This window comes from Bufo bufo, chromosome 9 (genome assembly GCF_905171765.1).
Source record: "Bufo bufo chromosome 9, aBufBuf1.1, whole genome shotgun sequence".
In the NCBI taxonomy this organism is placed as follows: Eukaryota; Metazoa; Chordata; class Amphibia; order Anura; family Bufonidae; genus Bufo; species Bufo bufo.
The window spans coordinates 215,005,675-215,032,722 of record NC_053397.1 but is presented as its reverse complement, the minus strand read 5'-3'; positions in this window follow the sequence as shown (position 1 = coordinate 215,032,722).

Here is a 27,048-nt window from a genome sequence, read left to right as displayed (position 1 = left end):
CCTTTATTCTGTGGATAAGTAGGATTACAGCGATACCAGATTTATGTAATTATTATGCTTTACTTTGAAAATATAAAAAAATTAAGAAAAATGTAATCAATATTCTGTAAATTAAATTAAATTTTATATGTCTGTCTACAGAGCTGGGGCGTGGGGCTCTTTTTTTGCAGGACAAGCCATAGCTTTTAACTTGAATTTTTTTTTTACTTCTTATTTTATTTAATTCATTTTTTTGGGGGGGGGGGGGGGAGTGACCAAAAAATATCAATTTAGGCATTTCCATTTGTTTTTGTCCATTACAGCGCTCACCATACAGTGCATTCGGAAAGTCTTCAGACCCTTTTGCTTTTTTCACATTTTGTTCAGTTGCTCCTTGTGCTAAAATAAAAAAAAAATCCAGTTTTTCCCCATCGTTCTGCACTCAATACCCCATAATGAGAAAGTGAAAACAGGATACCAGAAATGTTTGCTCATTTATTGAAAAAGAAAAACTAAAATCTCCCATTGATATTAGGGTACTTTCACACTAGCGTTTTTCTTTGCCGGCACCGAGTTCCGTCCTAGGGGCTCTATACCGGAAAATAACTGATCAGTTTCATCCCCATGCATTCTGAATGGAGAGCAATCCGTTCAGGATGTCTTCAGTTCAGTCACTGAACGGCGCCTTGGACGGAGGAAATACCGCAGCATGCTGCAGTATTCTCTCTGTCCAAAATTCCGGATCAGTTGCCGGAATGCCGGATCCGGCATTAATTTACATTTTAATGTATTAGTGGTGGATCTGGCATTAAAAATACCGCAATGCCGGTATAAATGTGAAAAAAAATTTGAAAAGGATCCGTTTGTCCGCATGACAAACGGAGAGACAGATCCGTTCTTGCATTTGTGAGACGGATCCGCATTTGGATACATCTACAAATGCTGTCCGTTTGCATGCAGATTGCCTGATCCAGCAGTCTTCAGGCCCTTTACTCAGGACATAAGTTTTCAGGCCTTTTACTCAGAACATAAGTCTTCAGACCCTTTAATCAGGGCATATAACAAATAAAAATTTTACCCAAATCAATGCAAAATCTGCATGGACATAACTAGTGTTGAGCAAATCAAAGCATCCAAAGTGGACTTCGATCCGAATTTCAGGAAAAATTCAATTGGCCACAAAGCTGAATTTCCTTGAGCTTCATGGTAATGAATCAATTTTCCCTGAAATGGCGGTAAAAACAAAAAAAAAATACATACTCGTCTCATCCATTTGCGCACAAAGAGGCTGCCACGGCCATCTTGATTGAAGATACCGTGCAAAACTTCTCGCGCACAGTGATGTATGACGTCACCTCGCCAGCCAGCGTGATGACATCATCACGTGACCGCACAAGACTTTGCCTTCAATCAAGATGGCTGTGGCAGCTTCTACGCTTTCAAATGGGTAAAGTGAGTTTTTTTTTCCTGAATTAACCCCTGAAAGCCCTCAATGTTAATCTCAGATGCCGCGATCAGCGATGAAAGCGGCATCTGAGGGGTTCAATGACGGAGGGCGGTGCTATTGCCGTTTCCCGTCATTGTGCCTGCTACATACAAATAAATGCGCTTCGTGACGAAGTAATTTGTCACGAGGCGAATTTCTTTGTGAAATTCAATGAAGCAGCAGAATCAATTTTTTTTCCATAATTTCGCTCATCTCTACACATAAGCGTTCAGACCCTTTGCTATGATGACATTTCGCTCAAGGGGCCTCCCATTTCTCTGGATCATCTCTTAGATGTTTCTACACCTTAATTGGAGTCACCTGCAGTAAGTTCTGCTGATTGGACCTGATTTGGAAAGACACAGCCCTGTCTATATAAGATCTCACACCTGACAATGTGTATCAGAGCAAAACCATGCCGTGAGAGCTCTGGACCTCAGACTGGGCTGAAGGTTCACCTTCCAACAAGACAATGGGGGAGATTTATCATCTCCTTAGCACCTGAAAAACATTGGTAGAAAGTCGCAGGTGTGACTTTTTTTTACTGAAACTTTTTCAAAAATTGTTGCATCTGACACTTTTTCGCCACCCTCACCACTTTCCTGAAAGAAGGGGTTGGCCAACCACCCTGACAAACCTATCTTCATTTACGCCAGTGTGTTAATAAATCTCCCCCAATGACCCTGAGCACACAGCCAAGACATCACAGGACAACTCTGTCAATGTCCTCGAGTGGACCAGCCAGAGCCCTGAACCCAAGGGGACATCTCTGGAGAGACCTGAAGATGATTGTCCACCAACGGCCCCCATCCAACCTAGCAGAGCTGGAGAGGATCTGCAGAGAAGAACGGAGGAAAGTCCCAAAATCCAGGAGAGCAAACCTTGTGGCATCATCTATAAGAAGACCGGAGGCTGGAATCACTGCCAAAGGGGCTTCAACTAAGGCCTCTGCGGCCATTCCGTGCATTGGGGTCCGTGATTTGCAGTCCCAAATGCACGGGCCCCATCCATGCAGCAGCTGCAAAGGGTCTAGACCCATTCAACTTGATTGGATCCTTGATCCGTCCGCACCGTAAAAAAATAGAACAAGCGAATGGGTATTTGTGGTCCGCAATACGGGTCACGGCTGGAAACAGCCGTGTGCATGAGGCTTAAGTCCTGAGTAAAGGGTGTGAAGACTTATGTCCTAATTGAAGGGGCTGAAGACTTATGTCCTGAGTAAAGGGTGTGAAGACTTATGTCCTGAGTAAAGGGTGTGAAGACTTATGTCCTGAGTAAAGGGTGTGAAGACTTATGTCCTGAGTAAAGGGTGTGAAGACTTATGTCCTGAGTGAAGGGGCTGAAGACTTATGTCCTAAGAATGGGGCTGAAGACTTATGTCCTGAGTAAAGGGTGTGAAGACTTATGTCCTGAGTGAAGGGGCTGAAGACTTATGCCAATGTGATATTTTAGATTTTCCTTTTGAATAAATGAGCAAAAAATTCTGGCATCCTGTTTTCACTTTCTCATTATGAGTGTATTGAGTGCAGAATGATGGGGAAAAACTGGAACGCATTGTAAATGCTTCCTTATTGCAATAGTTCGGGCACGGTCGCACACGGCAATACCGATAATGTTTATTTTTGTTGTTTATTATATAGATATTTTGAAAGATCTTAATTTTGAGTGATCTTAATTTTTTGTATTTTTGTTTTCTTTTGTAAATCTATATTTTTTTTATTCCCCCTAAGGCTACATGCACACGAACGTTTGTTTGTTTTCGTGTTTGTTCCGTTTTTTTTTGCGGATAGGATGCGGGCCCATTCATTTCAATGGGTCCGCAAAAAATGCGGAGAGCACACCGTGTATGTCCGTTCCGTAGCCCCGAAAAAAAAATAGAGCATGTCCTATTCCTGTCCGTTTTAGGCATTGTTACAATGGATCCGCAATGCGTACCGCAAAACGCATACGGTCGTGTGCATGTAGCCTAAGGAATTTGAACATGCGTTTGATCGCTTACACCACAAACTGTAATACTATAATATTGCAATCTATGGTCCCTCTGACGACTTCCTAGGGGGGGCCAATTGCTACTTAAAAATGTAAAACCCTTCATAACCAGTAATGTTTTACGTGTGCATACACAATCCTGTAGTGTGCCCCAGCTCTTAAATATTAAGTTGGCCCAATATCAGCGATATCTTCCACATCCCTAGGTCTGTTTTTGGGTTCCTCCTCCGGGCACTGGTGCTGTAGTCACCTCCTGGGAATGATCAATGGGAGGGCAAAAACATGGAAGTGCGCTCTCCCGGGAGTGCACCAGCTTCCCCTAGCAGGGATCGGGGGAGCCGGATGCAGTGTGCAGCAGCGTTGGTCCTCCTGAGTGATCCAAGATTGACGCAGATAGGTTCCTATGAAGACCCTGCCTGTGGCAGAGCTCCATAGGAACATGGCCTAATGCTATGCATTGGCGTTTATGAAAGATGCAATCTGATGACTGCTTGTACAAGTTGTTCCCTAGGGGAACTAGAAAAAAAAGTGTAAAAAAAAAATAATGTTTTTAAAAATATGAAAAAATTTATAAATATTGAAATCACCCACCTTTCCCCAAAATCTAAATAAATAAAGAAATAAACATCATAGGCATTGCCATGTGCGAAAAAACGCCAGTACTATTAAAATCTAAAAATATTTATCCCGTATGGCAAACAATGAAATGGATAAAAAGTCAAAATGGCAGATTTGCTGTTTTTTGGTCGCTTCACCTCCCACAAAAAATTGAATAAACAGTGACCAAAAAGTCATACACACCCTAAAATAGTACTAATCGACCTGCAAAAAATGAGCCCTCACACAGCAATGTACACATAACTGCAAAAAAGTTATAAGGGTCAGAAGATGGCAATGAAAAGGTTTTAGTTTTTTTGCAGTATTAAAACGCAAGAAAAATTAGACATATGTGGTATCGTTGTAATCGTAACGACCTGGGGAATGAAAGTAACAGGTCAGTTTTACCGTATAGGGAATGCCATAAAAACAAAACACATAAAAATGTGGCGGAAATGTTTTTCCAGTTCCACCCCATTTGGAATTTTTTCCCAGCTCCCCACTATTGTATGCAATCTTAAGCGGTGTCATTAGAAAGTACAACTTGTCCAGCAAAAACAAACCCTCGTACGGCTACTATGTGAACGGAAAAACAAAAACGTTATGACCCTGAAAAGTCATGGAGTGAAAAAATGAAAATGCAAAAACGAAAAACCCTCCGGGGGTGAAGGAGTTAATGTTTCTCTAGTGGGCAATGTATTCCCCACTAGATGGCAGTGATGAGCTGGAAGCTTCGTTTTTGCCAAAGTCAAGTTCGCCTTCCTGTGTCAAGTTATGGAAACTAAATCCACATGTGTCATAAAGGACCCAAACGGACCCCAAAATGCAGCCACAGGAGGCGCTGCTCCAGTTTTCATCTGTTGGGTCAGAATCCATTTGTCAAAGGCCCATTTATAGTGTTTTTTTAGGGTCCATGTGCAGGGGAGTAGTTATATATATTGGATACTTGCCACAAAATACAGCATTCGTTTTGCAATTCACTTTCATTCTCTTCCCAATGATTTGGGGATATGTTAGGCTTAGGCCACTCATTTTTTTTCCTAGGTGCAAATAAATTTGGGCTTATTTGCAAACAAAAAAATTGCAACATTTTTCCTTTTGACGCCATTCAGTCCAGTTTTGAAAAGTGGGTGGTAAAGTGGGCAGAGGGATTCGCTTAATTACAGATATAGCAGGTAGCAACAGAGACTTTTTTTTTTAACCTGGAAAAAAGTTATGGCAAATGACCACATCACAAAAAAAACGGCAGCAAACCCAGTAAATGTAAGTGGGGATTTAAGAACTTTTTTTTAGAGCAATTCCGACTGTGTGGTCAAAAACATCTCACCGAAATATACCCTTACACAGCGGCCAGTAAAATATTAACCTAATGCACAAGTCTAGAAAAGTCCTAGCGTGCCCCATCCAGCTCTGATATTCCCTCGAGTCATTGACTCAAGTGAGAGGGTATGCAGGAAAAACAGACGTCATCTGTGAGTGGTCCGTCTAAAAAGGCCTCCGTGTTCACAGGTCAGAGTATAACAGCACTTATCTGCGTGAGCCCTAAATCTTGCTATGTGTAAGAATGGAATGGTCTGCGTTTCGAAACCTGGAGCGGTTTCTTCCTGTGGAAGAAACCGCTCCAGGTTTCAAAACGCGTCTGGTAAATACTCCCTTGCGATATCAACTTAGGATACTTTCCCCCTAGCTTTTTCTCTTTTCCGGCACTGAGTTCCGTCCTAGGGGCTCAATACCGGAAAAGAACTGATCAGTTTCCTCCCCATGCATTCTGAATGGAGAGAAATCCGTTCAGGATGCAACAGGCGTTTTGGACGGAGGAAATACTGAACAGCATGCTGCGGAATTCTTTCCGTCCAAAATTCCAGATCAGTTGCCGGAATGCTGGATCCGGCATTAATTTACATTAAAAATACCACAATGCAAGGATCCGTCCTTCTGGTCTGCGCATGTGCAGACCGGTAAAAATGTGAAACAAAAAAAATAGAAACGCATCCGTTTGTCCGTTTGACAAACAGAGAGACGGATCCGTTCTTGCAACGCATTTGTGAGACGGATCCGTATCCGTCTACAAATGCTGTCCATTTGCATGCAGATTGCCTGATCCGGCGACGGATCACTCTGCCGCAAGTGTGAAAGTAGCCTTAGTTTAAAAAATCTGGAGAAGATCACTACAGAGTTTCAAGCACACTATCCACAAGGATGGACTATCTACAATATCTCCAATAAGTATCAAAGGTCCATTAGCGCTACAATTCAGAGAGTGACGGCGTTCTGCCAAATCTCTATACCTTGCGAAAAGTCTGTACCGGAAGTGACGCGGCCACACAGGGATCAGCTGGAGGAGGGTGTGCGCAAGCGCACATCCACCGGCTTAGCGAAGAATTATTGTAAGCCCTTACCTGTGCCGCGAGCCGGTCTGAAACAAATGCGGTCACCGGGAGCAGGCAGTTCCGAGAACAGCCCGATGAAGGCCCCCGGTGGCTGTTCTCGGAACTGCCTGCTCCCGGTGACCGCATTTGTTTCAGACCGACTAGCGGCACAGGCACAGGTAAGGGCTTACCTGTGCCTCGCCGGACTTGTGAGTTAAGATGGCAGCCCGCATATGTTCGCTGGCGAACTGGCGATCACTGCCCATTAGCTTCCGAGCTCCCCCTAGTGGTGGCTGCAGGTGGACAGAGTTTAATGTACACTGAAGGGAGGCAGGAACTTTGGAGCTCTGTGATAGACTACTTATAGGGCACTTTCACACTAGCGTTTTTCTTTTCCGGCACCGAGTTCCGTCCTAGGGGCTCAATACTGGAAAAGAACTGATCAGGCATATCCCCATGCATTCTGAATAGAGAGCAATCCGTTCAGGATGCATCAGGACGTCTTAGGTTCAGTCTTTTGGACTGATCAGGACGGAGATAATACCGCAGCATGCTACGGTTTTATCTCCGGACAAAAAAACGGAAGACTTGCCTGAATGCCATTTTTTTTCATAGGAATGTATTAGTGTCGGATCCGGCATTCAAAATACCTGAATGTCGGATCCGTCCCATGCACAGACCGAAAAAAAATGTGAAAAAAATAAATGCCGGATCCGTTTTTTCCTGAAAAACGGATACGGCATTTTAATGCATTTGTAAGACGGATCAGGATCGGTTGGTCAGTCTTACAGATGCCATCAGTTGGCATACGTTTTGCGACGGAACTGCTTGCCGGATCACTCTACCGCAAGTGTGAAAGTAGCCTATACAGATTGAATACACGCAAAGGGGAAAGAGTTGCCCCCATAACAAGTCAGAATGACGACACCTGGTCATACTTGTCAACTTTCCCAGAACATCTGGGAGGCTTCTGGAAAAAGGGGGGGGGGGACCAGAAAGCCTCCTCGAAATCAGCCCCTAGCATGAGACACTGTCTCAGTGACCCATAGCAGAGGGGTGGTGCAGCATAAAGGGGGCTTCTGAAAGGGGCACGTCTAACTGTGAAAAAAACTCCCTGTGCAAACTTGCCAAGTGTGCGTGTTGGGGGTCGTCCAATGATAACCTCATACTTGTTCACCTTGTAGTAGGGAATGGTGGTGTAACCTTGAACTTCTCCCCTACAGAGGATGGAACTTTGGGGAAGAGAAATGGAGAAACCTCAGCTCAGTCCCCAAAGATGTTCCTTGAAGCTTTTGTCCCCTATGCAAGGTCTAAGCCCCCTTAACCATTACATGCCATTAAGGACTCATGCACACGACCATATGTAGTTTTTGGTCTGCAAAAAACGGATCCGCAAAAAATACGGATGACATCTGTGTGCATTCTGTATTTTGCGGAACAGAACAGCCAGGCCCTAATAGAACAGTCCTATCCTTCTCCGACAATAATAGGACATTCTATTTTTTTGTGGAACGGACATGCAGAAACGTAATGCACACGGAGTAACTTTAGTTTTTTTTGTGGACCCATTGAAATGAAGGGTTCCGCATACGGTCCGCAAAAAAAAAAACTGAACGGACACGGAAAGAAAATACATTTGTGTGCATGAGCCCTACGACTAATGCTCTCTTATAGACCTTGTTCCCTGTGAAATAACTGCATCTCCCATATCTATCACTGTGGCCTCCATAGCATCCTTAGAGGGTCTTCTAAAGTATCCGGAGATGCCTGTCACTATTTACCTGTTCTGGGAAATGGGCACGTTTTACAGACACCACTACTCCTATTATGACTTTATATGGCAGGTGTTCTCCCCAGTACCTGGTAGCATGCTGTTTCCCGGAGCTGTGTACACTCTCCAGCAATGCCACCCACCTGGTCTTCCCTGTCTGCACACCTCCACAATGCATTTTAATCACATTGCTTCCGTCTCATCCGCGCTCTGTTTGAGGTCTGGGAATATAGCTGCTTTCGGCTTATCTAGAGGACATGTACATGGTGGTTTATTACGGAGCGCTGTATGGATTGTGATAACATGGAGCTTTATGGTCCTGGTTTTATTAATTTCTATTGTTCAAAGATATCAGGATATAAGAGAATAGCTGCAATTGTGCAAAATTTCAGCCCAAAGAAACCTAAAATAGCCGTGCAAGCACACTTGGCTATTTTTGTAGGTCCCATAGCAGCCCCATAGTGGTGAATGGAGAGCATGCCATAGGTGCTTGGTGTACTCTCCTTCACTTTTGGGAACCCCGTTCTGGAGACATGGGACCACCTATCTGACATTCATGGCATATCATAGTGATATGCCACCATTGTCTGAGATGAGACAACCCTTTTAAGGATGCATGTCAGTGGGGAGGAGTATTTAAGATAACCAAACACTGGTTATATCAAGCCCAACCATCTGATGACCTGGTGTGCGGCATATGGCAACTTGACATCTTCATACGCTCCGGGCAGAGGTTCTACCACCAAACCCCCTAAAGTAGTCCAAAAGTGAAAGCCACAAAATAAATTCTTGAACCCAATAGTGAACCATCAATAACTTTGGCAACATTTTGTCCTTGTGGGGACTAAACCCAGCTTGCTAAATCAGTAGTGTCTGATCAAATTTGGTCCTCCAAGGACATCCAATGGTCTTCTGATCTCCATGATGGACATTATTTGGATTTTATCATATTGTGGAACATCCTTGACCAAATGAGAGGTTCTTCCAATGGCAAAACACTGGCGCTGAGGGTGCACTGACCCCTTGGGTAATGAAGTGGGACAACTTGGATCTACAATATTTATATTTGTGAACCTGGAACTTCATGGGTTCATCGTAGGTTAGCACTTGAACCGGCCAGTGATGTTTCTAAGATACATAAAGCTAACTCTATGACAGTGATTCACCCATAAGTACCACAAATACCATCTTGCAAGCTACACCCTATTCAGCATCCACATTGATAAGGATATGATTTACTTTACATCCACGTAATGTGCAGAGAGACTTTCTGTATAAACATCGAGAATTTTGTCTTTTCGGGGACATGATCTGTAACCATCTAGGGAACTGTGGAATATCTGCAGCTCTTGAAACCTTCAAAATTATAATGTATTTTGCATTTAAGGATTTTTAATTTAGTGAAATATTCCATTTGATTAGAGAAAAGGACTGAAGGCAGATCACCCGGGAATACACGACAGAGAAGGATATGGGGGTCATGCGAGGATGACGTCAATCAACGACATGGCTTTTTCTGTCAGGCTCCTGAAAGACAAGCCTGGAATGTGTGTCCTCATCTTGTATTAATGGGGATTGTCATGCCTTCTTTGAATAATGCTAGAATTACATTAATGCACAATTAACGTGTCGTCTGGTTTGTGTGGTTGGACTTTTTCCTTAATGTAGAAAATTGCTTCATTGAAATGATGCTTTCAAAGAGCCAGAAACATCCAGATCTTTCACCATAGAGGTGAAACACAAAGTAGAGCCGGGACACCATGTTCATGGGCAGACGCACAAATGTATATAGTCTTGTTGAATTCAGTGGAAAACACATTGGAAATTTTGCTGAGAAGATCTCTGTGCCTCCATGGGCCTCTTCATTTTAGAGGTCACTTGTTGGTCCCAGCTCTTGAACCCACACTCATTTTGTCTTCTGTTATGTCTCAGTGCCAGGGCAGAGGACATCTAAATAAGTGAATCTATAAAATCTATAGCCAATCCACAGGACTCCAGAGCAAAACAATGATTAAGTTTGTTATTTTTTATTATAAATGAATTTATTTGCTTTGCATCATTCCATGCTTCTGATGTAGAAAGGAAGAAATTTGCATAGAAGGCCAGTCCAATAGTGCCATAGAAAGTACCATTGAAAAGTCCCAACAGCTTCATAGAAAGGACCATTGATCAGTCTCTACAATCACACAGAATGTGCCATTGACTAGTCCCAACAGTACAATAGATAGGACCATTGGGTGCACCCAATATGCCCATAGAATGTACCACTAACCAGTCCCAATAGACCCATAGAAAGGACCAATGACCAGCCCCAACAGATCCATAGAAAGGACCATTGACCATTCCAGACAGGCCCATAGAAAGGACCATTTCCAACAGATGCGTAGAATGTAACATTAATCAGTCTCAACAGGCCCATAGAATGTAGCGTAGACCACTCAACAAGACCATAGAAAGGACCAGTGACCAGGACCAACAGACCCATAGAAAGGATCATTTTGTCATTGCCCACAGAAAGAACCATTTATTAGGGCAGAGCATTTACAAAATTTACAGTTAGCAATTGCTAACTTGTTGGTTCCATAACATTTGTTACTAGGTGGTAAGTACCTCTGCAGGATGCTACTTTTCACAGAAATTGGATTTTTAGAATCCATGGAGAAGAAATGGCCCAAAGGTCTTGGAAAGTACCTTCTGTCCCTGGTAGCAACAATTGGTACTATCATAGGGGATTCAATTCAATATTTTTTATTGCCCTTCCCTTTTCTGTGGTGATAAAAGTGAAGTGTATGTGCTACCAAATTGCACCAATTTACATCTTCATTTCCAGTGCTGATACATTGACCCCATTTTGCCGATCAATGTGGCTTCATTGACAGAGACGATCCCTACAACGCCAGGACAATCACCTTATATGATGGAATAATGCCAGCGAATACAGATTAGACCTGTCTGCTTAGAGTGAACACAGCAATTTAATTTAGGTCAGACATCCAGACCCCTCAGAACCCATACGATTAGGCAGAGCGCATCAGATGGTTCTTCATTGTATCTTTGAATTGATTCTTCTTGACTTTTATTGTAAAGGAATCACAGTAAATTCAATGTCCTGTCACTCAACATAGCCCCGGAATCTGCAAAGATTGTTGTGCTGGAATTTCAAGTGAAATTATCAAGGTGCGCACTGCGCAGGCTTTTGTCCTGATAAGGTTCCTGGAGAGAATTCATTGATGTTGAGTAATTAGTTATGGAGAAGAAGCTATGGATGGTCATTAAAAAGCTACTTGGGGTATTCATAAATGCCCAAGTGTCCGGGATTTTATAAAGTACAATCCACCATGGCTCTGGACCTCAGCAATAAAGTCCTCTTGGTTCCTGCTATCTGCTAAGATGTTTGTTCCTGGTTTGCATTTTTGACTTTGTTTATCTGCTGCCTGCCCTGCCAGTCTACCATTTATGACCTGGCTCCACTTGCCTTGACGCATGCACGGTATGAGTACTATGGGGGCCACTATGGAGAAGAGGGGAAGCACTATGGAGGCCCTATATACTGCCACGATATGGGGGGGCACTATGGAGAAGAGGGGAAGCACTATGGGGGCCCTATATACTGCCACAATATGGGGGGGCACTATGGAGAAGAGGGGAAGCACTATGGAGGCACTATATACTGCCACGATATGGGGGGGGGGCACTATGGAGAAGAGGGGAAGCACTATGGGGGCCCTATATACTGCCACAATATGGGGGGGCACTATGGAGAAGAGGGGGAAGCACTATAGGGGCCCTATATACTGCCAAAATATGGGGGGGCACTATGGAGAAGAGGGGGAAGCACTATGGGTGCCACTATGGACAAGAGGGGAAGCACTATGGGGGCCCTATATACTGCCACAATATGGGGGGGCACTATGGAGAAGAGGGGAAGCACTATGGGGGCCACTATTGAGAAGTGTGGAAGCACAATGGGGCCCTATATACTGGCACAATATGGGGGGGCACTATGGAGAAGAGAGGAAGCACTATGGGGGCCCTATATACTGCCAAAATATGAGGGGCACTATGGAGAAGAGGGGGGAGCACTATGGGGCCCTATATACTGGCACATTATAGGGGGCACTATGGGGGCCCTATATAATGGCACATTATGGAGGGCACTATGGATAAGAGGGGAAGGAGCACTATGGGGGCATCTACTGGGGGCCCTATATACTGGCACTCATTATGGGGGGCTCTATGGAGAGGGGGGGTAAAGGAGCACTATGGGGGCATTTACTGGGGGCCCTATTTACTGGCACGCATTATGGGGGGCACTATGGAGAAGTGGGGGAGAAGAGCACTATGGGGGCATTATATAGGGGCATTTAATACTGGCACCCATTTTGGTTCCACTATGGGGAAGGGGGGAGAGGAGCATTATGGGGGCATCTATGTGGGGCAGTCTATAGGGGCATTTTATACTGGCACATTATGGAGGACACTATGGGGACGAGGGAGGAGCACTATGGGGCATCTTCTGGGGGCACTATATAGGAGTATTTTATACTGGCACAAATTATAGGGGCACTATGGGCACCTAAGCTCAACTGGGGGCACTAAGTGTTTTTTCTAGTGGCACACAGTACGGGTCATTGGAACACATGAGGGCATTCTGGGGACATTGGCTCTACTGGGGGCACTAAGATGTTTTTTTCTGGTGGCACACAGTACGGGTCATTGGAACACATGAGGGCATTCTGGGGACATTGGCTCTACTGGGGGCACTAAGAGATATATATATATTTTTTTTACTGACACACAACGGGGCATTTTTTGTACTGGCGCACATTATAAGGGGGCGTTTTTCTACTGTCACACATTATAAAGAGAATTGTTACGACCAGGGGCATTATGGTGGGCTTTATTACAACTGGGGGACTATGGGAGCATTATTACCGTACTTCTGGGGCACAATTACTGTTGGGGGCACTGTAGGAGCACTATTACTACTAAGTGCACTCTGGCACAGAATTATTACTATTGTTGGGATTTTGGGGAGCACTATTACTGTGGGGGCACCCTGGCACAGTATAGTTTTGGGGGTGCATGATGGGATGTTGAGAAGGTGGGAGGATGATGGAAAAGTAGGAAACTAAGATGTCTGTCAAACTCTGCAGAGAGAAGAGATGGCTAAAAGAAATCATCACGGCGGTCTGGTCTGAAAGGAGATGATAAAGAAAGAGAACATCTACATCAAAGGAGACGTCACTGTATGTAAGAGGTATGTGGGCCTGTATTAGGCTACTTTCACAACTGCGTTAGTGATTCTGACAGGCTGTTCCAGCAGAGAACAGCCTGCCGGAATTCACTGGATCCAGCACTGCAGACTGAATGCCCGTCGCCCCATCAACTACAATGGGGTACGGCAGAGATCCGGCCACAACCTGGAAGGGGGGGGGGGCTCTTTTTTGATGTTCGCCCTGTTGGTAAATTTCTCTAGAAACTGCCCTGTTCCTGGCGCCATGTTATCACCTTGCAGGGTTCAGGGAGAAGATCTGACTCCGCTCCCTGGTTTACCCCTAAGCCCTGGGTCCACATGGCCACTAGACCACCTTTACAATACTTGTAACTTTATTTCAAGTCCTGGTTAAAGTTTCTTAAGGTGTTCAGAATATTTATCTTCTTTACTGTTACTTAGTGAGGAAGATAATCAGCCTGACGCTTACTGGAATAAAAATCCCCTTGAGAGCTTTGTTCCGTGTTATTGCCGTCTGTTGATCATTTTCATATCTGATTCTTGATGCTGATGTCACAGAGATTACAACCATTTCAACACTGAGTGGTTCCAATTACAAATTCCCTGAGTTGTTTTCTCCTCTGCCTGTGGTAACAGTTCAGGTGGGAGTATAAATTGATTTTGGTTACTGCCTCCACAGTAATTTCACTTGAGTACTAAAATTTCTTACACAAAAATAAAAAGTAACAAGATTTTAGGGGCAGATATGGTCAATCATTAAAAAACTACCCACTGGGTGTCCTCTCCCAAGTTGTTACTCACCTGCCTCGCTCCCGCTCTCTGTCTGGGTTCTCCTCAACTTGGCTACATCACTAACTAGTTTCACACCTGTGGTGTGTATTCCGGCAGGCTGTTGCGGCAGCGTGCAGTGTTTGTGTCTGCCAATCCTCCGCATTATCTGTCAGAATGCGTACGGATCTCCGTTGGACTCCATTATACTTAATGGGGATGGCAGGCATTCCGTTTGTATCCTGCAGTGCCGGATCCTTAGAATTCCGCAGGTGTGGAACTAGTCTAATCTGTGCTGGTCTCCTTGCATTCTACATCAACTCTGCTACATCACTTAGCTATTTCGGTCTCCAGTATGCTGCATCAACTCTGCTATATCACTTAGCTATTCTGGTCTCCTGTATGCTGCATCAACTCTGCTACTACAGTCAGCTATTCCAGCCTCCAGCACACTGCATCAACTCAGAAACACCAACTTTCTTGCTCTGCTATACCAGTGCTCAATGTGTAGCTCAATATCTGATGGAGCACATAGGATGATACATTTGGCCCAACTTGATAGACAGGTTTCCTCTTCCTTTTACCACTTCTGGCCTTACTTTAACCCAAAACTTTATGCCAAAGAATGACACATGACATCATTAAATTTGGTGCATATTATGGTGTATGCGCTTTTCTTTAGACACTTTTCAAAACTGTGGAGGAATTCGAAACAGCGTTCGAAAAAATTGTGACCCCCATGTACTCTACTTTTTTCTTTTTTACACAAATTGGTGTAGTTTGCTCATAAATTCTCCACCATCTTCTCTGTTTCATGACATAATATTTGACCCTAAATCACATTTGTATAAAGTAAAGGCAACGACTCAACTGTGTTTTCATTGGCGCCTCGACCTCCTTAGATCCTCCTGCAACTTTAACTAAACTTCAGATTTACTGTGCAGGATCGAGTCAGACCAATGATCCAGATGGTGTAGAGTAGTAGAGCAGTTCTTTATCTTGTGACCTCTACCCCCTCCCCCAAACTTCTTTACATCGACCACCTTCCCCATTTCTGCTGTCCGCCCAATCCATCAGACTCCACCAGAGTCACACACACCTTAAAGGGTCATACCCTATGGGCTATGTGAATCAAATTGCTTGAGAATTTTGGTCCGCACTAGCAACAGCACCTGCCCTTGTTTTATAGTACAGCAGGGCTAATCCAGGAACAGCGCCCCTCTTGTCCAGGGGTCAGGTCTGGTATTGCTACATTTAGGCATTTGATAAGTGCAAAGTCTGAATAAAGACGGGATTTATTGCTGGACTCCTTGGACTCCTACCGTCGAATGACAGCCCACATAAACCCAATTATTTTAATGGGGCAGTGGTCACTGTAGTTGGAGCTGTGGAACCTAAGACAGTCTAATCACCAAGGCCTATGGGCTTTTCCAAGATATTTTAACTGATGGCTTATCCACTGGATAGGTTATCAGTATCTGTTCGATGAGGGTCCAACACCCCATACCCCCAGCAATCAGATGTTTGAGAAGGTGCTGGTGCTTGCAGTAGCGCCGTGGCCTTCTTGCTGCTTTCTGTAAGCCATGTGACATCATGGTCATTGGTCACATGACCTAGGTGCTGCTTAGACCCATTGAAGTGAATGGGTCTGAGCGCAATACCAAGCTCAGCCGCTATACAACGTATGGCGCTGTGCTTGGTAAGCTGCGAGAAAGCAGTGGCACTCACAGGAGCGCTGGTGCCTTCTCAAACAGCTGATCGTCGGGGACCCCTGGTGTCGGACCCCCACCGATCAGATACTGATGACTAGGGATGAGCAAAGTGAGCTTTGGATCCTAGATCCGAAGTCACTTAGCTCAAAACTTTGGTTTAATGCTGTACGGAGAGGCGTCTCCGTACAGCATTAAAATGTATGGCCTCTGACGAGGCGAAGTCAGTTATTCCCAAAGTTTCGTGAGACTTAGAATAACTTTGGTATTTGCTTTTTAAACTGGAAAACCATTTTAAAACCAATTGTAACGAAGCCAAGTTGGGATCCAAGTTTTAAAATGGTTTTTCAGTTTAAAAATCAAATACCAAAGTTATTCTAAGTCTCACGAAACTTCGGGAATAACTGACTTCACCTCGTCGGAGGCCACACATTTTAATGCTGTACGGAGATGGATCTCCGTACAGCATGAAACCAAAGTTTTGAGCTAAGTGGCTTTGCTTATCCCTACTGATGACCTATCTCAATCCTCCTTTCATGGCTTGGGGGCTTCTAGAGGTGTGAGGGCCCAATTTATGCCTTGATAATGGCTGGAGTGACAGGGACAAGTGACAGATTATTAGAGTACGTGGCGGCTCTTTTCATGCCGCCCATTCAGTGTTTACCAAGCATTAGCTTTTCTTCCGAGTACATCCTCATGCCAGTCCTCGCTATTGAACGTGTAATTAAGTGATGTAATCGCATTAGCACAATTATATGTAATGACTACTTAGCTGGATAATAAACACACGTTACATTGTCCAGCAGTTTGCTTTACTAACAAGCATCGCCATGGTAACGCGGTGACTGGAGAACCGGTGCGTGGGACACTTTATTTCTGGCTCATGCATCTGCCGTGCACAGTCACTTCAGCTCTGTGCCCCCAACTTACCGGCCTCACGTACCTGAAATCATTACCAGCGTTAGGCAGCCAATGCACATAATTTAGTTAGTTCTTGTTAATGAGCGAGAGACGGGAACATGAGGTGAATTTCTAGGAACAGCTGCTATAAATTACAAATAGGCCCCTAAAATTGCCCCTCAATGCAGCCATAAAATCAATTTGTAACAACCCCCCACCTTTCCCGAATAGATCTAACTTCATCTGGAAAAAAAAAAACAACAACTGACCAGCCCTCTTGTAATTTTTGCTGTTGTCAGAGCAAGCAGAGATCTTGAAAATTAAGTTTGCTTGCATTGCCTAGAGCCTGATCAGGGGCCCCTCGAGCTGTGAGGGCCCAGGGCAAGTGCTTTGTTGGACCTAGAAATCATATGAGAAAATACATGTGCGGCAATCCACATAAACAGGAACTCTTTCCAGGTGTATGATCTTCCCTAATGTGTAATGCTTCTTTTGACCTGTGGTGGCGCTGCAGGGAAACTGGACACTTATTGCTGGATCAACCCACCGACTACAGCTGGTCACCGGTGGTCTTAAAGGGGTTATCCCACTAAAAATATTCTACAGTTTTCAAACCAGCACCTGGATCTGAATTCTTTTGTAATTGCATATAATGAAAAATTCTGCATAGCCATTGCGTTATTCAATAAAAGGTATCCGTATAGCGCCACCTGGTGTTTTTTTTTCTTTGCTTATTTCTTCGTCCTGCTCACTGAGATGGCCGCACATGCTCAGTTTCATCCTTCAACTACCTCCTGATCTGTGATAGGGAGAGCATGGACACGCCCCCTGAGCTGCAGCAGAAAAGACACGCCCCCTGAGCTCTGAGCTTGATATAAATCTAGCAGAGCAATGAATGAGGAGATCTCTGGATCCATGTGAGGTACAGGGCTGGTTCTAGCTTTGTTAGAAAGGTTGTCATGTAATACACAGGTGAAAAAAAAATTGAATATTGTGCAAAAGTTCATTTAGTTCAGTAATGCAACTTAAAAGGTGAAACTAATATATGAGATAGACTCATTACATGCAAAGCGAGATATTTCAAGCCTTTATTTGTTATAATTTGGATGATTATGGCTTACAGCTTATGAAACCCCAAAATCACAATCTCAGAAAATTTTAATATTGTGAAAAGGTTCAATATTCAAGGCTCAAAGTGTCACCCTCTAGTCAGCTAATTAATGCATAACACCTGCAAAGGGTTCCTGAGCCTTTAAATTGTCTCTCAGTCTGGTTCAGTAGGAATTACAATCATGGGAAAGACTACTGACCGGACAGTTGTACAGAAAACCATTGTTGACACCCTCCATAAGTAGGTAAAGCCTCAAAAGGTAATTGCAAAAAAAGTTGGATGTTCCCAAAGTGCTGTATCAAAGCACATTAATAGAAAGTTATTTGGAAGGGACAAGTGTGGAAGACAAAGGTGGATAGGGGGCGTGTCCGGACGTCAGCAAAGATGGCCGCGTGAGTGCTCAGCTCCCGTCTGCACCACAGCATTCTGGCCAGCGACACCTTAGATCCCGATCTAATGGGGGGAAAAAACAGGTCCCCAAAGATCCTCTCCCCCTCCCTGATCTCCCTCACCGCCCAGAACACTCGAGGAGTGTTGGACACGGGCTCCACGAACAGCGTTACCTCCGAGGCGCTCCACGCTACAAGGAGCCTCCCGCCTCTGCTCCTTCCCACTGCCCAGGCAAAGCGCTAGCGCGGGAAGACTTCAGGGAGCATCTACTACCACCGAGGCGACTTAATCTTCTGGGGAATCGGCACCCCCCATGTCGGGACAGGAGCTCTCCCCTACCGCGCAGGACTTTCTACCCGCCACATCAAGGAGGGCAGGGGCTGACATGGAGGCCTTAGAGGACTGTGCTTACAAGGGTTCTGGACATGCAGGTACTGTACCAGCTGTCACCCTGCAGAACATACCTCCCCTATCCTCCTCACAGAGCCCACCTCTGGCTTTAACTGGAAACCCCTGGTCTATTCCTCCTGTGGGCACCCCACCTGCCCTGGCTACTATACGCAGCAGAGCTCCATCCCCCAGTTCACCAAGCCCTCCTCCACTTGCTGCTTTGTCTCCTCGTGCAGCTCCTGAACCTCCACAACCCTGGGTAAATTCCCTCAGCCAATTCCCTACAAAAGAGGACTTTTGGATGCATATCTCTGAAGTTAAGGGAGCTTGCAGGGCAGAGATTGCTGCAGTCCGTACTGATATAAAGCATATTGTCGACGGAGTGGACTCATTAGAAAATGCACATGATGACACCATAAAGTATATATCCACTCTCCATGAATCTGTAGCATCTTAAACAGTGGCTCTTAAGGAGATGGGTCGGCACTTGGAGGACCTAGATAACAGGGGCCACACAAATAATATTAGAGTCAGGGGTCTTTTGATAGCAACGGGCGATGAAGACCTTTTTATCACATTAGAGGCTATATTTAATATCATCCTGGGAGAGCCACCCTCACACAAGATCAAGCTGGACAGGCCCCATAGGGTGCTTAAACCAAAAGCGCCTCATCTCGTCCAAGGGACATAATCTGCTGTGTATATGACTACACTCTCAAAGAGTCTATAATGACGAAGGCTCGGACATTGCGTAATTTTGAATTCGATGGGGCCCCTATACAGCTCTTCCTTTCTTGGATTACCCTACAAAAAGGGAGACACCTGCAGCCTCTCCTCACAGTTCTACGAGATCATCAAATACCAATCCGCTGGGGATTTCCGTTTGCTTTGTCAGCACGTCAGCAGGGAAAGATAGCAACCCTTCATTCCTTCTCAGACCTACACCTCTTCTGCGAGACGTTGGGACTCGCCATACCTGCCCTCACTGACTGGGAGATTGAACCTCCTGTGCCACCACGCCCCGTGTTTGGTCCCAAATGGCAAGGAAGAGAAGAGCGGGTCTGAATGCGGGTCCATCCTCGTCAACACGGAATCCACCATCTCTGGGACTTAGACCGCCAGATTGATCCCCCTGCTTTAAGTGGAGAGTGAGAGTCTATATTTCTCCCCTGGGCTGTTTGCCCAAATACCAACTTGCCATGGTTGTGGGCACCTCTCCCCCTTCTGCTCCTCATTGTTACCACTTTTTGCTAGTTAGCCAGTTACTTATATGTTGTTATTCTGATTACTACTTCTATGGTGCAGGCCCCCCCTGAGCATCAGTTAACTTTAGAAGTTCTTACTAATTAGTATCTGCTCCATAAGGAGCCTCGGTCAGTTGACTTTCGACACTACTACCCCAGAAGAGGCCCTGATAACAGCCTCTAGCAGGGAAATAATCCCCTGGGAATTGTCATTTATTGTTGGTTATATCTTCTTTATTTATTTTTTTCTGAAGCTTTGTCTTGTCTTCCCTCCCTCTTGTTCCCATATCCTTTTCTTGCTACCTCACAGTCCTCGATCAAACTCCCCACGGACTCAGTCCTCAGCTTGAGAATCCATCGGGAGTGGACCTCCACGACTAACAGGCAAGGAACATGCAAACTTATTTCCTGTGGACATTGGTGAGCTGTATCCTCCTAGCACATCACTCCCCTCTACTCTAACATGGTGCAGTATGTGACCTTAAATGTCAAGGGACTCAACTCCAACACCAAGAGGAGACTTTTGCTCTTGGAGTTGAAATCCCTCAAAGCGGACATTGTGTTTCTTCAGGAAACTCACTTTGACGAAAATTCCTCCTTCCGTTTTGCATCTCATTTATATCCCATAGTATACTTGGCCACCCACTCTCGTCATAAGGCGGGAGTTGCCATTCTCATTTTAGCCCAATGCCCCATTAGAAATTAGTCTACAACACTAGACCCCCAGGGGCGCTACATCATCTTGAGAGGTAAACTCGCAGGCCAGGCAATCACGCTTTGCAATTTGTACGCCCTGAACACATCACAGATACATTTTCTTAGTAGAGTGTTCCATAAGGTCTTCGGAGTCCCTGATTCACTGGTCCTACTGGAAGGGGACTTCAACACTATTTTCTCGGATTCCATGGATAGGCTGGCTTTACCGGGCAGGCCCTTACACCCAACACAACAGATATTAGCCAGGGACTTTCGTAAGTTAATACGACGATACTCCCTATACGACCTCTGGCCACTTAACCGTCCCACTGACCGGTCCTTCTCTTTTTACTCTGCCCCGCATGGCACCCACACCCGAATTGATTTCTTTTTTGAAACCCATCTCCACCCTCCGGGTGTTGAAGGGGGCTCACGTGGGCCAGATCACCTGGTCCGACGATGCATCAGTAATGGTTGAAATAGACCTTGGGTCTGGTCACACCCGCCAATGTTATTGGTGTCTCAATGACACCCTCCTTAAGAGACCACCCCTACGGGACGAACTACGCGGTTACTTAAAATCCTATTTTGAATTTAATGAAGTGTCGGTAGGGGATATACGTTCCTTATGGGAGGCACACAAGGTAGTAATGAGGGGGCACTGTATCGCCATGGGTTCAAGGTTAAAGAAGCACTCGATAGCCACAGTGTGACCCCTGAAATCCTGTTTGCGTGCTCTGGAGGAGACAGTGTCTGCTCATCCTACCCACTGTACGCTAAAGCGTATAGTGGATGTCAGAGCTCACTTGCATAGGATAGCCCAAGGCAGGGTTGACAAATTACTGTTATATACTCGGCAATGGTATTATGTGTGGGGGAACAAACCCCATACAATGCTGGCCAGACAACTTAGAAATCGCACTCAGCACTCTGGTCCCTGTGCAATTAAGGGCACGGATGGGACAGTTCATTATGATCCCAGGGAAGGGGCAGAGCAGTTCTCGACTTATTATACCTCCCTCTACAGTCTGCCCAGTGACCTCCCCATAAACATAGGAACCAGAGAGCATCTATTGCAATCATACTTGGCCTCGTGTAACCTCCATACCCTCTCAACTGCTGATATCTCTGCTATTAATAGACCTGTGACTCAGGAAGAGATAGGAGAGATCATTGACCAATTACCGGAGGGTAAGTCCCCGGGCCCTGATGGCTTCTCCTATAAATACTATAAGATTTTTAAGACCGATCTGATTTCCCATATGGAAACTCTCTTTAATCGATTCCTGGCAGGAGACACAGTACCTACCCCCATGTCCCACTCATAGGATACCTCACGCTGATTCCAAAGCCTGGGAAGGACCATCTTGACTGTCTAAACTATAGGCCCATTGCTCTACTTAATTCGGACCTCAAGATTTATACTAAAATACTAGCCTCTTGTCTATACGCCTTTCTCCCTTCCCTGATCCATAAAGACCAGGTAGGATTTGTCCCATGTCATCAGGGCAGTGACAACACGAGTTTGCACATCGACTTGTTGGAGGTGGTTAATCGCTCGGTGGAGGAGGCATTGCTCTTTAGCTTAGACGCTGAAAAAGCGTTTGATTGAATAAGCTGGCCGTTTTTGTTTGTGACCTTGAGATCATATGGTTTCTCTGGCCCTTTTGTTCCGGCCATTCGAGGCTTATACTCCTCCCCCACAGCGACAATCAAGCTCCCGCATGCTGAGTCTCGCCTAATACACATAACCCATGGGACAAGGCAGGGATGTCCCTTATCCCCTTTACAATTTGCAATGTGTATTGAACCCCTTGCAGCCAAGATTAGGACCTGCCCAGATATTAGGGGAATTATGGTCAGGGATAAGGAGTTTAAGCTGTCACTATATGCAGACGATGTTCTCCTTACCCTGACTAATCTTCATGTCTCCCTCCCAAACTTCCACTCCATTTTGCAAGAATTTGGACGTCTTTCGGGATATAAGGTCAACACCCATAAAACTGAGGCCCTCCCCCTCAATATACCTCAGTCGACTCTTGATATCCTCCGGGCAAACTTTCCATTCCGATGAAAGGAGGACTCCTTGCAATACTTGGGCGTGGATCTTACCCCCCGTTACGCGGACCTCTACAGGGCTAATTTCCCACATAAGTGTAAAGAAATTAGAGATCTTCTTACCAAATGGAATACACTTCCATTATTCTTTTTAGGCCGTATTGCAGCGGTAAAAATGACTATCTTACCTAAGCTCCTGTATCTCTTCGAGACTTTACCTGTTCCAGTCCCTCTCAAAGATTTAAGATCTGTCCAGTCCCAGCTATTCAGATTTATATGGGCTCAGAAGCGCCATAGGATCTCTAGGTCAGTATTTTAAGACCTACAGTGGTTATGGTACTGCGGCCTTCTATTCCTTCCCCAATAGCAGAGCATATGTGATTATAGCTACCATAGGAAATAGGTGGATAGGGTCGATGAATGCAGCTTCCAAGATGATTCTCCCCAGCAAAATTGAATATTCCCCAACCATAAGCCTAGACTTCATGAAGGGTGTAACAGGAACACTTTTTATTGATAACACACTGGCTTTTATGAGAAATCCTCCTGCAAGAGGATCTCCCACAGTAAACAAAGGACAATAACCAATTATCATACAGAGTTACAGTAACACCCGCCCTCTCTCTGCCTGGGAGCTATTGAGATAAGTTAAGGGATAAACCAATTATCTCCAGGCAAAGAGCACACAATTCTCCCAAACGTTGGAACACCCCACAAGGTATCCCCACAATTTACATATCCCCTGATAGCCCCGATCTGGGTGACCAACATATCCAAATTTCACCCAGATCGGTTCAGGGGTTCTTAAAAAACATGGAAGTCACAAGTTACCGACCACACATGAGGCGCCTGCCCAAAACAGTACCATGAATTTCGCGTGTGCGGTCGATCAATTCACAAAAAGGTAAAAGCCGAATAAAGTCTATTTTCTTCACAATACTCCCCCTTAGTTCCATGGGTCGGCATACCCGCCTAGACCCTGCCAGGTTGGCTAGGGGATGTCCGGGTACCAAACGCTAGACTCCAGCGCAGCAACCGGGGATTGTCTCCAGATGCTGGTCCGTACGGCTGCCGGGATACGGTACGGTTGTTGCCGTAATGGGGTCTCCCCCTGCGTCTCCACCCGGTGTACTGTGGTGGAGGTGTACCCAGGTAGGACCGAGAACAGACCACCGTACTCCTGCAGCAGTTGTTTTGCGTCTGCCTGCTGTGTGGGATCTAGTTTCTCCCCCAACCCGACCTGCTCTAGGGTACCTTGGTTAGCTGCCAGTAGGTCAGGTAAGGGGAGTCCCTCACTATCATCAGTGGACGGGGCACAGATAGCGGCCACGTCCTCGGAGCGCTCGAAGTACGGTTTCAACATGTTCACATGAAAGGCTCGTCTGATCCTTTCATCCGAACATTTGGCCACAATATAGGTGGTGTCGTTAATTCGTTTGACCACTTTAAATAGCCCCTGCCATACTGCCTATTGCTTGTCATTTTTGGATGGTCTGAGGGCTAATACCTTTTGCCCTACTTCCAGGTTCCTATCTCGTGCTCCCCGGTCATACCATTGTTTCTGTCGTTTCTGGGCCGCCCGCAGGTTCTCCAGAACTGATTCGGTCAGTGCCCGCAGGCGGTCCCGGAACTCCAGCACGTATGGTAACACTGGGATCCCTTTCTCTCCTGTATTGCCCTCCCAGTGCTCCCGTATGAGGTCCAGGGGTCCCCGGACTTTTCTCCCGTATAGGAATTCGAAGGGGGAGAACCCGGTCGACGCCTGGGGCACTTCCCGGTAGGCAAACAGGAGATGGTTTGGAAATTTCTCCCATTGACCGTAGGACTCTGTGAACGCTGTGAGCATCTGCTTAAGCGTGCCGTTAAATCGTTCACAGAGGCAGTTGGTCTGGGGGTGGTAGGGGGAGCTAAATAACGGTTTCACCCCGCAGCTCTGCCATAACTGTTGAGTGACAGTTGCCGTGAACTGTGTTCCCTGATCGGAGAGTATTTCCTAGGGGAATCCTACTCGGGAAAAGATCTTGACTAGAGCCTCTGCTACCGTTTCCGCCTCAATGTTGGAGAGCGCCACAGCCTCAGGGTACCTGGTGGCGTAGTCCACCACCGTGAGGATGTAGCGCTTTCCGGAGGAGCTGGGTTTGTTGAGGGGCCCTATCAGGTCTACTGCCACTCTGTAGAATGGTTCCTCTATTATAGGTAGGGACCGTAACTTGGCCTTGGGGTGGTCCCCCTGTTTCCCTATCCTTTGACATGTGTCACATGTCCTGCAGTACGTCTGCAAGTCTTTTGATATCCCTGGCCAGAAGAACGTCTGGGTAAGGTGGTCCTTAGTTTTCTTGATACCCAGATGTCCGGCTAGCGGGATATCATGGCTGAGCTTTAGAAGCTCTGCTCTGTATTTGCGGGGTACGACTAGCTGCCTTTTTATAACTTGGGCTGCCCCACTTCCCACTCCCACTGTGACCCTATATAGCAGTCCCTTGTCCCAGTGGAAGTTCTCTTGGGCATTACCTTCCTTAGGGGTACCTACGGCCTTCCTGTAACCTGCTATGGTGGGGTCTGACTGCTGGGCTTGGCCAAAGTCTTGGGGAGTGCCCCAGAAGGGAATAGGGTTAGGGCATACTACGGGGATTTCGGTTCCTACCTGTGGTTCCTCGGAGTGTGTCTGTCCAGCTTGGCGGGCTTGCGCCCTGGTAATCACAGGGCAGGTACCAGCAGGATCTGGGGTAAGCAGCTGTGAAGTTAGGCACCCCAAATCGTTCCCCAACAATACTTCCGCAGGTAGGCCAGACATAATGCCTACTTCCATCTGCTTGGCTCCGGTGCCCCAATTTAACTGAACTCGGGCTGTGGGTAGTTTGTGGATGGCGCCTCCTGCCACTCTTACTGCAACAGTCCTGTTAGTGCGCGCTTTTGCAGATACGGTGTGAGGCTGCACCAGAGTAAGGGTGGCCCCAGAGTCTCGTAGTGCCTCAGCCTCCTTTCCATCTATGGTGACCCATTGTCTGTGGTGCACCCGGTTGTCCCCCTCGGCTTGGGCTAGGTCCACCTCATGTAGTATGGCCCATTGCTCAGATTCAGGGCTGTGGTCTTCCAGCGGCTCATGTTGATAGTGATGAGCGGCTGCCCGCGGTGGCGGTGGTGATGGCCGCTCCCAATTGCCTCTGCTCCGCTGAGGGCAATGTATTTTGTAGTGCCCTGGTTGATTGCATTGGTGACATACCAATGGCAGTCTCCGGTTAAAATTAGGCTGTGTTGTGGGTGGTACCGCGTTCGGTCGGTGGTGGGTCACAGGACCTGGCGTTGGAGCGCTGGACCTTACCAGAGGGAGGTTCCCACTAGCCTCTCCTTTTCTTTCTATTCAACATTTTATTGAAAGTTATTCAAAAAAGTAAAAGTATTCATATGCATATGGACATTTTGACATGTACAGTAATCATCAATATACATGAGTTGAAATAGTATCTCTGACATAGATATAAAAATACATTTATGTTAAACCCTCAACATCTTTCCCTCCCCTCTCCCCCCAACTTTTTCCATCTGGATATGACCCACTAATCTTAAATTTCTATATCTGTTTGTATGCTGCTACATAGTTATGTCTTTATCCTACTTTTAATTTCCCCAGTGTCCCTTTCAGGTCTTTCAACAAATACCACTCTGTGTGTTGAAAATTTGTCATAAGGGAGTTAATATCCTCTGCAGATAGATGTCTAGACATAAATACATTCCATTTGTCTAAAAATCTGGTTGACTTCTGATTTTTATGTGCTTCCACCTCCAACTGGTCCATAAGCAAAAAGTGCCTCATTTGACACTGGAATTCCCTCTCAGACGGTGTCCGTGAATCTAGCCAGTTTCGTAAAAAACTTCTCACGGCTACAAGTAACGCTCCATCTACTAACCCAGGAACCTTAACTTTTTCTGGAAAAATATGAAACAGCATCACCTTTGGCTCACAGGGCAGAACTATTTGCCAAGTGTCTTTGATCCAGGATAAAACCCATTCCCAATATAACCGAACTTTTGAACAAAGCCATATACAGTGATCTAGGGTAGCTTTTGGCGTACCACACTTAGGGCATTCAGTTATCCTAGTCTTATTAGCATCCGATGATGGGATGTTAAAGGCGTATATTGCTCTATGTATTAATTTTACTTGAGACTCTCTCCATCCCTCACATGCCACTGCTTTCCTTGTTTTCAACCATCCATGCATGATTTTATCCTTCCAATCCTCCTCTCCCAACAACGTCTTCCATCCCTTACATAATTGGGCATAGGCCTTATTAAACTCTCTATCTCTCAAGTGCTTGTAGATTTCTGATAGAGATAGCTTATTCCCCAGCTAC